Here is a 12741-nt window from a genome sequence, read left to right as displayed (position 1 = left end):
GATTCACAAACATTGGTATATGAAATAGTTACTAGTGATTCATAGTACTCTAGTGAGTTGTTTGGGAGTTTCAACCAATGATACGAAACTTAAGCACTTCAGCAAAATAATTCTAACCATAATTCTGTTTTTCTTATCATGGCCTTTCTGCTGATGTAAGGTATAAACTTTAATACAGGCACAAAACTTTTAAAAAACTGAAATGAAATCAATGGTATTGCCAAATACAAGTATCTCCCTGGCAGTAACAATATTATTCTTGAGCAGTTCTTCCAGTTTTCCTATAATTGGTGGTGGGGGGGGGGGGGGGGGGGGTTGTACATCATTTTCAGAAATATAGTGATCACTGCTATATCATCATTTCCTCTGGATGACTGTGTCTGACCCTTGTATTGCTTCATCCTCTTGCTCCTAATTTTCATTGGTATACTTAGTTTACACATTTATAGTGAATTCCACCATATACTTTACACAAAGTGTTAGGCTGATTCCTCGTTTGTCAGTGTACATCACGTATATTATTTCTCTATTGGTACCACTGCATCCACTTCATAGTGATTCCCTCACTTCCATGTAGGCTATTTTTAATTTATTTCTTTGACATTTATCGTTATACTGGGGGAACCTGAGAAACTCCAATGAAATTTCAGAAGTTGTTCAGATATATTTTTTGAGAAGTTGGGTATAATTTTGTTTGCTTTCTTTGTATCTCTGTTACACCTGAAAATATCAATACAGTATTGCAAATGTGGTCATTATATGCTGTGTGTCTTGTTTGGAAACCTCAGTCATTCATACTTTCTCCTTTCTTTCTATTCCTCCAGTAATATCCATTTCATTCTTCATCCTCCAGCTTTCATTCAGTACTGCCTGGTTCTGTCTCGGATGTGCTTTTTCAGTAGTGTGTGTTGTGCGTTAACACAACAGTACAAATACGTATCCTGATGAAGAGGTAGTTGACCACTGTGATTTCACTGAATGTAATGGAAGAGCAGCATGATGATGCTATGCCAAGTTGTTCCGTGTGTACTAAATCATATAGTCATTATTCTCAATAATGAGCCTCTGAGACATGGGTCCCTGTCACTAAAATATTCAGCAAATGTTCAGGAACAATCTTAAAATTTTTTTTGAGTTAGGTTCCCCATATATCCTTTTTATGTTTGAACACCAGTAAAGTTCATAGTATCCAAACTGCCATGCTTCTCTTTTAATACCCATAATAAAGCTGATGGCAACTCCATCTCCTAACTTTCTTCTTGTTATGTCGTGAAACAGTTGAACAGTGGGAGGGGACTGAAGTGAAAAAGTGCTCTGCAAATTAAGATGTTTTGGATTTCTAAGTGTACTGCATGCTCTTCAAAAAATGTACTGTAAATTAACACTGATGGATAATTCCTGGCACATTTCCTTCAGGAGGAGGACTATCACAGCAAGCAGAAGAAGATATAAATAACCTAGATCATAGAAGGGCTTGGCAAGACCACCTTGTGGCACACTATAGCCTATTGCCTGGTACTGAGAAAAAAAGGTGATCTACTCTGCAACATCATTTCAGCATCTTACGAGTAAGAAACAGTCCTGTTGGACGTTGGAGCGAAAGGCTATTTACAATTTGTACAGAAACCAGATGGCAGTTATAAGAGTCGAGGGGCATGAAAGGGAAGCAGTGGTTGGGAAGGGAGTGAGACAGGGTTGTAGCCTCTCCCCGATGTTATTCAATCTGTATATTGAGCAAGCAGTAAAGGAAACAAAAGAAAAATTTGTAGTAGGTATTAAAATCCAGGGAGAAGAAATAAAAACTTTGAGGTTCGCCGATGACATTGTAATTCTGTCAGAGGCAGCAAAGGACTTGGAAGAGCAGTTGAACGGAATGGACAGTGTCTTGAAAGGAGGATATAAGATGAACATCAACAAAAGCAAAACGAGGATAATGGAATGTAGTCGAATTAAATCGGGTGATGCTGAGGGAATTAGATTAGGAAAGGAGACACTTAAAGTAGTAAAGGAGTTTTGCTATTTAGGGAGTAAAATAACTGATGATGGTCGAAGTAGAGAGGATATAAAATGTAGACTGGCAATGGCAAGGAAATCGTTTCTGAAGAAGAGAAATTTGTTAACATCGAGTATAGATTTAAGTGTCAGGAAGTCGTTTCTGAAAGTATTTGTATGGAGTGTAGCCATGTATGGAAGTGAAACATGGATGATAACTAGTTTGGACAAGAAGAGAATAGAAGCTTTTGAAATGTGGTGCTACAGAAGAATGCTGAAGATTAGGTGGGTAGATCACGCAACTAATGAGGAGGTATTGAATAGGATTGGAGAGAAGAGAAGTTTGTGGCACAATTTGACTAGAAGAAGGGGTCGGTTGGTAGGACATGTCCTGAGGCATCAAGGGATCACAAATTTAGCATTGGAGGGCAGTGTGGAGGGTAAAAATCGTAGAGGGAGACCAAGAGACGAATACACTAAGCAGATTCAGAAGGATGTAGGTTGCAGTAGGTACTGGGAGATGAAGGAGCTTGCACAGGATAGATTAGCATGGAGAGCTGCATCAAACCAGTCTCAGGACTGAAGACCACAACAAACAAGTAAGAAACAGTCCTGTTGGGCGTTGCCCTCCTAGATGCCTTTACTTCCTCCATCTAGACAAGACACAAATTTATAGTACCTGCAAGACTCTCTCTCATTGAATTTAATTTGTGTTGCTAGAACTTCTCCCCAACCTGAGTGATAGTTATAATATCAGGGTTGACAGCTCACTCCAAATTTTTGTGGTCAACAAACCACATATTATGAGGTTACTATTTTAACAATGACCTGTCACTAGCCTGTATCCTATCCTATCCAATCCATCTCCTTACCATTATCAAACCCTTGCTAGGGATATGGTGAAGTCCTTAACGGCAGCTACGGCGGAGAAGAACATCCTTGGTTCAGCACAGCTGGTGGGGAGGCACCCTTTCCCTCCTAAGGGCAAATGAGGAGTGGAACCACTGCCTTGTGGTGAAGAGGGATCTTCAAAGGCTGAGGGAGTAAATGCTGAAAGAAAATCCTTGGATGTTTTAGGCTTAACAGGCCAGCAGATGAGAAAAAGTTGTCATTGCTTTCAATCAAAGAACGAGACTCGGATTAAAAATACGTAATGTAGACAGCACTTCTTGTTCCCCTGGAAAGAATGTCAGTCAGCTCTTCACAGCCTGAAGAAAAAACCAAGTAACACAGAAAGATACACTAAACAAGAACAAAAAACTAGAACCCAACAAAAAGACGAAAACAAGTTGAGAGTGGGAACATTAAATGTAATAACCTTGACAGGAAAGACTGAAGAGATTGTAGACATGATGGAGAGGAGAAAAATTCATATCCTTGGATTGAGTGAGACCAAGTGGAAGGGAAAAAACTTTAAATTGCTGAGAGGTAAGTACAAATTATACTGGCAGGGTCACAATAGAGAGACAAAAATGGAGTGGGGTTTGTGTTTCACAAAGACATTGACCCAGTTACAGATGTGAGCTTTGTAAGTGAAAGGATAATTAGAACAAGAGTGAACTTGGGAAAGAATAGTTTTACTATACTTAAAGTATACACACCTCAGCAAGGGTGCAGTGAGGAAGAAAAAACGACATTACTTGAAGACCAAGTAAGAGAAGATAACATTATGATAATTGGGATCTTACTGCTCAGATCGGCACAGATAGAAATGGATATGAGGTGGTGATGGGCACTTTTGGATACGGAAGACATAATGTTGAGAGTAAAGAAATTCTATATCTGTGCACAAGGAATCATCTTTTAGTGATGAATACATTCTTCAAGAAACCAGGTAGCCATAAGATTACTAGGTATGGCTGGGATGGCAAATCTAAGACAGTTATAGACTATATATTAATGAACAAATTAATTGGAGGAAAAGTAAGGGGGGACAGTCATACCAAGTGAGCCCTTATAGCAACCACAGGTTACTATAATTCGTTCAGCATAAGAATAAACCTGATGTAAACAAGCACAAACGCGATGATTGGTCAGAAGCCGTAGCACACATACACTGGTGGTGTAACGCTCTTGGAAGCAGGTCATACTTTTGTATTAGATTTCTTATTACTAAGTTACGTTAAATGAAACTTTAAGGTAGGGGAAGAGTGGGAACAGTGAGACATTGATTTTATCTCTGTAATCTACATCCATACTCTGCAAGCCACCTGACGGTGAGTACCTCTATCGGTTCTCCCTCCTATTCCAGCCTCGTATTGTTCATGGAAAGAAAGATTGTCGGTATGCCTCTGTGTGGGCTCTAATCTCTCTGATTTTATCCTTGTGGTCTTTTCGCGAGATATACGTAGGAGGGAGCAATGTACTGCTTGACTGCTCAGTGAAGGTATGTTCTCGAAACTTCAACAAAAGCCCGTACTGAGCTACTCAGCATCTGTCTTGCAGAGTCTTCCACTGGAGTTTATCTACCATCTCTGTAACCCTTTCATGATTACTAAATGATCCTGTAACGAAGCGTGCTGCTCTCCATTGGATCTTCTCTATCTCTTCTATCAACCCTATCTGGTATGGATCCCACACCGGTGAGCAGTATTCAAGCAGTGGGCGAACAAGTGTACTGTAACCTACTACCTTTGTTTTCGGACTGCCATTTCCATTCTTCCAATGAATCTGTCTGGCATCTGCTTTACCGACGATTAATTTTATATGGTCATTCCATTTTAAATCACTCCTAATGCCTACTCCCAGATAATTTATGGAATTAACTGCTTCCAGTTGCTGACCTGCTATATTGTAGCTAAATGATAAGGTATCTTTCTTTCTGTGTATTTGCAGCACATTACACTTGTCTACATTGAGATTCAATTGCCATTCCCTGCACCATGCGTCAATTAGTTGCAGATCCTCCTGCATTTCAGTACAATTTTCCATTGTTACAACCTCTCGATACACTACAGCATTATCCGCAAAAAGCCTCAGTGAACTTCCGATGTTATCCACAAGGTCATTTATATATATTGTGAATATCAATGGTCCTATGACACTCCCCTGCGGCACACCTGAAATCACTCTTACTTCGGAAGACTTCTCTCCATTGAGAATGACATGCTGCGTTCTGTTATCTAGGAACTCTTCAATCCAATCACACAATTGGTCTGATAGTCCATATGCTCTTACTTTGTTCATTAAACGACTGTGGGGAACTGTATCAAACACCTCGCGGAAGTCACACGGCATCTACCTGGAAACCTGTGTCTATGGCCCTCTGACTCTCGTGGACGAATAGCGCAAGCTGGGTTTCACATGATCGTCTTTTTGCTGATCTGCTATATTGTAGCTAAATGATAAAGGATCTTTCTTTCTTTGTATTTGCAGCACTGTACACTTGTCTACATTGAGATTCAATTGTCATTCCCTGCACCATGCTGCGCTGTGCTATTGTCTATGAATTTCCATGTTTCGTACTTGACATTCTTGTTGTGATTTCGTTGTTGGTATATTTGTGCTCAGAGGTAAGAAAAGTATCTTTTTACTAAATTTACGTAGCTGGTTTCTGAGTAGATGATTGGTATTTTCACATCATTTCATTAGTTACTCAAAACTATGGTTTTTTCGAGACATATAAATCCCCTTAATTGAAATGTTGCTTTAAGCTGAAGGTGTTTGCACATGTCTCACTGTTCCTAATGCTTGTGCAGAGTGTCAGACAGTGCATGCTTGCTATATAAAACAGTGATTTCTGTAGATTTTATTGTGCAAACTTTTTAGGCTATAAAAATCACAGGAGAAAGAAGACCGATAAGGAAATAGGAAGGTTTTTCAGAATGTTAGTCGATACGTTAAGAAATATCATGAGGATAACACTTCAAACTTGTGTCCCGCCTATTCAATGAACCGCATTTTTCCACCAGAATTGGAGCTTAGTTTGTGTAAATATCTAGTTGTGTGTTCTAAAATGTTTTATGGACTTACTATGAACAACTGCCGTGCTTTGGCTTATGAATTAAGTATTAAAAATAACATTGTTTTACCCAAAACCTGGACTGCAAGTGAGAAAGCATCCATAGACTGGATGAAAGATTTTTGACAGAGATTCCCTCGGCTGTCTCTTCAAACCCCAGAAGGATGCAGCTTATCTAGAGCTACAGGCTTTAATAAATTTAATGTGTCAAATTTCTTTGATAAACTGGAAGAAGTAATCAAACGTCATCCAAATTTTGCTGATGGATCACGTATTTTGGTGAAACTGGAACACCGGTGCAGAAGTCACAGAAGATTTTGGCCGTAAAGGGTGTGAAACAAGTTAATAAGGTAACCAGTGCAGAACGTGGAACACTGGTTATGACATGTTGTATTATAAATGCTCTCGGTAGCAGCCTACCCCCTGTCATGATATTTCCACGTGTGAATTTTAAAGATCATATCATATTAGGAGCACCTGCAGGCACATTAGGTCTTGCCGTTAAAGGAAGCTGGGTGAACTCGGAATGTTTTGTGAACGTCATTCGTCACTTCATCAAGTTCTCTGCCAGCTCAAAAGCAAATCCACCTTTGTTACTGATGGATAATCATGATATCATCCTCTCAATAGAGGCAATAGGTCTGTGCAAAGATAATGGGATAACAATTCTGACAATTCCACCTCATTGCACCAATATACTGCAGCCTCTTGATGTCAGTGTCATGAAACCTATCAGTACCTTTCATGATGCTGCTGTAGATACATAGATGATGTCTCATCCAGGTGAAACATTTTCAATTTACAATGTTGCTCACTGTGTGGGGATAGCATATCCCCGAGGAATGACTCCTGTCAATATCATTGCCGGATTTAAGAAGACAGGAGTATTTCCTTTAGATTGCCATGTGTTCAATGAGGATGATTTTCTTCCATCCTCTGTTACTGACAGACCTCTAAATGAAAGCCTGGAAACACGCATCACCCGAAAAAGACCTTAAACCTGAAACCTATGTGGGACACCCGTCACATGATGAAAGTGAAGCACAGTCTATAGCATCCAGTTCTTCACAATCACATGGAAAATCTGCACCAATGTCTTATCTCTCTCCAAAAGACATAAGAGGTTTCCCAAAGGCAAGACCAAGAAAAAGTTGCAGTTGCCGGCGGCCTAAAGAAAGAACAATGATTGCGACTGACACACCAGAAAGGAATGAACTACAAATGAAAAGGAAACAAAAAGACGTTAAGGGACCTAAATCAAAGCAAGCTTTATTCCTAGTTGGTGAAACTGATGCTGACAAAAGTGAATTAATTTTGCACGATTTTTCTGATGATGAGACCTTTGATCAGATACAACTGATTCCAGAACCAGAAATGGTTAACTTTGAAAACTTACAGCGCTCACCCAAAGTGGGTGACTTTGTTTTAGTAGAGTTTGAGGCAAAAAAGAAAATATATTATGTAGGAAAAATTCCTTCAATTGTAGGAGAGTCATCCGAATTTCGAAGTTACATTTCTTAGTAAAAGTTTGAAACTACAGAACAAATTTGTGATTCCTGTAGTTCCAGATATTTCGTTCATTGAAACAAAATGCATAAAAATGTTATTGCTTAACCCTACAAAAACACACAGCAAGACAAAAAGACAACAAGCTGCTGTTTCATTTGAGATTAACTTTGCTTCTTATGATGTTTGTTAGAATTTGACGCACTGTTTCACTGAACTCACTATTAAAAATTCATGGGTACAGTGAGACACTTTCATGATTCCTTTTTTTTAAAAGGAAAGACAATACATTAAAATATTATTGTACCACTTTGGGTATACTTAAGCACAGTATACATGGTTACCAGAAGATATTAAACCAATAAAGATTTTTTTTAAAAAAAGTGTTATTTAGATTTCAATTTTTACGTCTGTTCCCTTTCTTCCCCTATTCAAATGTATTAACAGCCATCAACGTTGTCTGCCAAAAGAAACTCAATGACAGCTTTCTGCTTGGATTGAACCTCCATTACTTCACCATTTTGAAGGCTACGTATTGCGCCACCACCTCCGGAACTTCATGAATGTATAGGGGGCTGAAAGGGAATATTGCATGATGTCTCACAAAAAGCCCTGCATTTTTTCAACCGACAGTGTGCGAGAAAAAAAGTGTTGCATTACTTACTGAAAGCCCCTCATATGATTCTGAAAATAAGAAATCTGAATTATAAAGGAAGTCTGAAAACCCGAGAAAATCCAGCTGGTAGTTAACAACTTGCTCATGGAGTTTCAACAAAGCCTACAATTTGCAAAATTGTCCCCAGAACAGATCATGGCCCTCTGGTTCCAGGTTGACTGGAAGGCTGGAGCCAGTGAGAGCAAACATTCTGTGAGAAGCTAGGCTGTGATTTTGTAGGCTTGTGCCATAGGGTTGAGAATTGTTTTTACTTAGTGACCTACCAATAATTCCTCTCCTGTGCCAAGCTCTTCATCCCAGAATAGCACTTGGAACCTATGTCCTCAGTTATATGCTGGACATATCCCAATCTCAGTCTTCCTCTACAGTTTTTGCCATCTACAGCTTCCTCTAGTACCATGGAAGTGTTTTCCACATATTCCTTTCCTCTCTGAATCTGTCTAGAAGCTCCTCATTCCTTACCTTATCAGTCCATCTAATTTTCAACATTCGTCTATAGCACCCCATCTCAAATGCTCAGATTCTCTTCTGTTCTGGTTTTCCCACTGTCAATATTTCGCTGTGCTCCAAATGTACATTCTCAGAAATTTCTTCCATAATATAAGGCCTATGTTGGATACTAGTAGACTTCTTGGCCAGGAATGCCCTTTTTGCCAGTGCTGTAATCTGTTTATCGTAAGAATAAACCTGATGTAAACAAACACAAATGCAATGACTGGCCAGAAGCTGTAGCACACGTACACTGGTGTTGTTACGCTCTTGGAAGTAGGTCCCAATTATGTATTAGATATCTTATTACTAAGTTACGTGAAATGAAACTTCAAGATATTAAAATGTATTAACAGCCATCAACGTTTTTCTTAACTATGTTTTAGTTACGTAGTTTTTATTTCAAAAAATCGTGTACAGTCACAGCCTCTGCAGCATTCTGATTGTCGCACTGTTAATGCGCAGTATGAAAATAGCTGAGGCTGCTTTCTGTTCCGAAGTGAAACATGCTCATGGAACACGGTTAAAAAGTGCTGAGAAGTAGGCTGTTCTTAATGTTTTTCATAAATTTACAGAGAGAATCAGCTTTGAAGTTTTCCCAGCAATATACTGTAGTTGATATTGATCATAACAATGAACGTATAGCGCAGTTGGTTGCGTATTGGACCACATGCGATTATTCGTGTGCTGATACAAATCAATATGCAACCTTTTTTTTTCTCATTCAGTTTCAAATACCTACATGTTGTAATTATAAAACTCATCATCATTTTTATGAATAATGCACTCCTTGTTGCTAATTACATATTCGACACAAAATACCTGTTTCCATTTCAAATACAAATTTGTAATTATTGATGTTTTATGAAGGACTGTTGATAAAAGTTGATTAAATTAAGAAAACATAAGTTTAATTTTTAGGGTAAGAATGAAAAACCAAATCCTCTTTTTCTTCTTCTTTCGTTTCACCCTCTTTGGGGTACGCTGGATCAATCATTTCTTTGTGTGTTGTTCTTTTCTTAGGGCCCAGTATTTCTTCATTCTTTCTTATCTTCTTCTCCTCTCTTCTTCTGAGATGAAGGATTTGGACTTTTGTGTGGATTTGTCTTGGAACCTTATGTTTTCATCTTTAGTAATTAATTTAGCAGTTCGATCAATAAGTGAATTTTCTGAAATATTTAATTCCACTAGGTCTTTCTCAGTTTCTTTAAACCAGTTGGGCTTCGTTTTTCAGTTACGGAAGAAGTCAAAGATTTGTTTAGTTAATCTGTTGGAATTCATTCTGAGAAGATGACCATAAAAATTTATTCTCCTTTTTCGCATAGAATCTGAAAGTTTTTCAATTTTCTTGTAGAGAGTTTCATTTTTTATGTATATAATCTTATTGTCTTGAAATTTTGGCCCAATGATTTTTCTTAAAATTTTTCTTTCCTTTATCTCAAGTTTCTCCATTTGGCCTTTGAATTTCATGTTAAGTGTTTCTGCTGCATACAGTGCTTCTGGCTTAATCACTGTCTTGTAATGTGTAATTTTGGACCCCCATGAAAGGGATTTTTTGTTGTATGTATTTTTTGTTAGTTGGAAGGCCAATTCAAGTTTATTTTTTCTGGATTCCATTGCTTTGCTTTCCCCAGCATTCCAAGTAATCCATTCTCTGAGATATTTGAATTCTTTTTCTATTTCAATCTTCTGTTCTTGAACTTTGAGGTATTTACATGAGTGCTTGATGTTTGTCAATATCTTAGTTTTTCAGAGGAGATGTGAAGACCAATTTTAGCTGCTTGTTTCTTTAGTTCAAGGATTTGCTCCCGTGCTTCTTCCATTGTTTCAGCAAACAGGGCCATATCATCTGCAAAAGCAATGCAATTTACTTTAAGATTCTTCTTTTTGCAACCCAGTCTTATACCACTCTTAATATTTGTGTTCCATTCTCTGACTACTTTCTCAAGAGCACAATTGAACAGCAACGGTGAGAGCCCATCGCCTTGTCGCACTCCCGTTTTTATTCCAAAGGGTTCCGATAGTTCGCCCATAAATTTAACTTTCGAAAATGTATTTGTAAGGGTCGCTTTTATAATATTAGTTGTTTTCTTATCCAAACCCATTTCTTCCAGGACTGATAACAGAGATTCTCTATCAATCGAATCATATGCTTTTTTGAAATCAATGAAGGAGATTACGTATGTCTTTGCCCTTGATTTTTGGCAAGCCATGATGTTTTTGAGGTTTAGTATTTGTTCCGAACATGATCTACCCTTTCTAAAACCTCCCTGGTATTCCCCGATTTGCGGATCCAATTGCGGCTCTGCCCTGTTCAAAAGGACTTTAGAAAGAATCTTGTACGTTATATCCAGCAGTGATATTCCTCTGTAATTGTTGGGGTCTGTCTTCAAACCTTTCTTGTGGATAGGGTGGATGAGAGCTGTTCTCCATTCTGCGGGGATCTCTTCTTCTTTCCAGATTTGATCGAAAACACACTTTAGGGATGTAACTGCATTTTTGTCAGCCTTTTTCCATAGTTCGGCCACTATTTGATTTTCTCCGGACGCCTTGTTGTTTTTAAGTTCTGAGATGACCTTCTGTAGTTCTTCAGTCGTCGGTGGTTCTGAATCCGGCTTTTCACGGTTGTTTGGAATGGATTCAAATTTTTCAAGGATGGGTTCACAATTCAAGAGTTTCTCAAAGTAGCCAAATCCTCTTTATTTGGAATATGTCCATCGTTCTATACCCCAGAGGTAGATAAGTATCGTAGAAACGTGAAAAACAAAAATTTTCACAGCATCGAAAACATGATACAAATGCTGCATTTTTACATTTGCTACTGTACTATTACAGTATGAACCCAACAGAACTGATTTGGAGCGAAGCTGCAGGATTTGGCCCGAGAGGTAACAAGGCTGTTAAGCTGCCAGAGGTACTGGAACTAGTGCACACAGCTTTTTAACGCGTTCTTGTCGAACACTGGTGGGATATAGAATGGCTCATCATAAAAGAAGAGAAAATGTTGCGCCTGGTTGGCTTCATGGATTCTGTTGTTGGTAGGCTCATTATCAGTGTAGCAGGTGACAGTTCCAGAACTGAGATGTATTTCTCGGATTTGGATATGGAAGGAGCTCAGAGATCACCAGATGACTGACTGTAAGTAATACCTTATGTGGCTTAAATATTTAACTATACGATGAAATCCTTCAATACTCTTACATTACACACACCTTATACAGAAAAATAACCTTGTGGTTAAGTCAGGAACTTTCATCATTCTTGTTTTTAATTACAATAGTTTGTAAGCTAAAACTGATAATGTGGCACGGTTTTCGTCTAATGAGCGTATTGTGGGAGATGTGCAGGGTATTATTTCATTCTGCTTAAAAATTAAATGACATTCGAAGCTGTATTGCTCCTCTGCTCATCTCTTTATGTGTGAACTGCAACTGGCCAAGTCACTGCAGGCTAGCTGTACCAGCTGCCCGGCCAGTGCTGTCCAAGTTAAATGCGCAGGTAAAGCTGTTGTCCCGTATTATTGCTAAGTCAATGTGTGCATAACGCACAGCACAAAACCAACCCTTGTTATCGTACTTGACAGTACTCGAGACAGCTTGGCTGCAGTTCCACATGAAATGTAATGAGGTTCCAGCAAATGCGGAAGAATACATAGTGCAATGTTTACATCAGGTTTATTCATATGATGAACGGATTATTGTAGCTGATCTAAATTATAAGATGAAAAAGTTTTAATGCTGTACAAAGAATGCAAAAAATTAGGAGTGGAAGTTGGAAGAAGAAGAAAATAAGAAAAGTTTCCAAAATCTAGTAGTACAAAAATTGCCAAAAACTGAAACGGGTAGTGTAGAGGAAGAGTGGTACCTGTTTAAAACATCAATAGTTAACAGTGCTGTGCAGATATGCAACAAAACAAAGGGTAAAGTGAAAGACAAAGAAACCAGTTGGTGGAACGATAGAGAAAAAAAGATGCAATTAAAAAACGTAATACGGCAAAAAAAAACATGGAGTTTGAAAAAAGAAATGAGAACCAGGGGCTGGTACCAAAAGATGAACACAAGATGACAATATTTGAGAAGGAATAGCAACAAAAGAAACTCCAAGCAAAGAGAATTGT

This window comes from Schistocerca piceifrons, chromosome 2 (genome assembly GCF_021461385.2).
Source record: "Schistocerca piceifrons isolate TAMUIC-IGC-003096 chromosome 2, iqSchPice1.1, whole genome shotgun sequence".
Lineage (NCBI taxonomy): Eukaryota > Metazoa > Arthropoda > Insecta > Orthoptera > Acrididae > Schistocerca > Schistocerca piceifrons.
Note: the sequence above shows the minus strand (reverse complement) of the source record.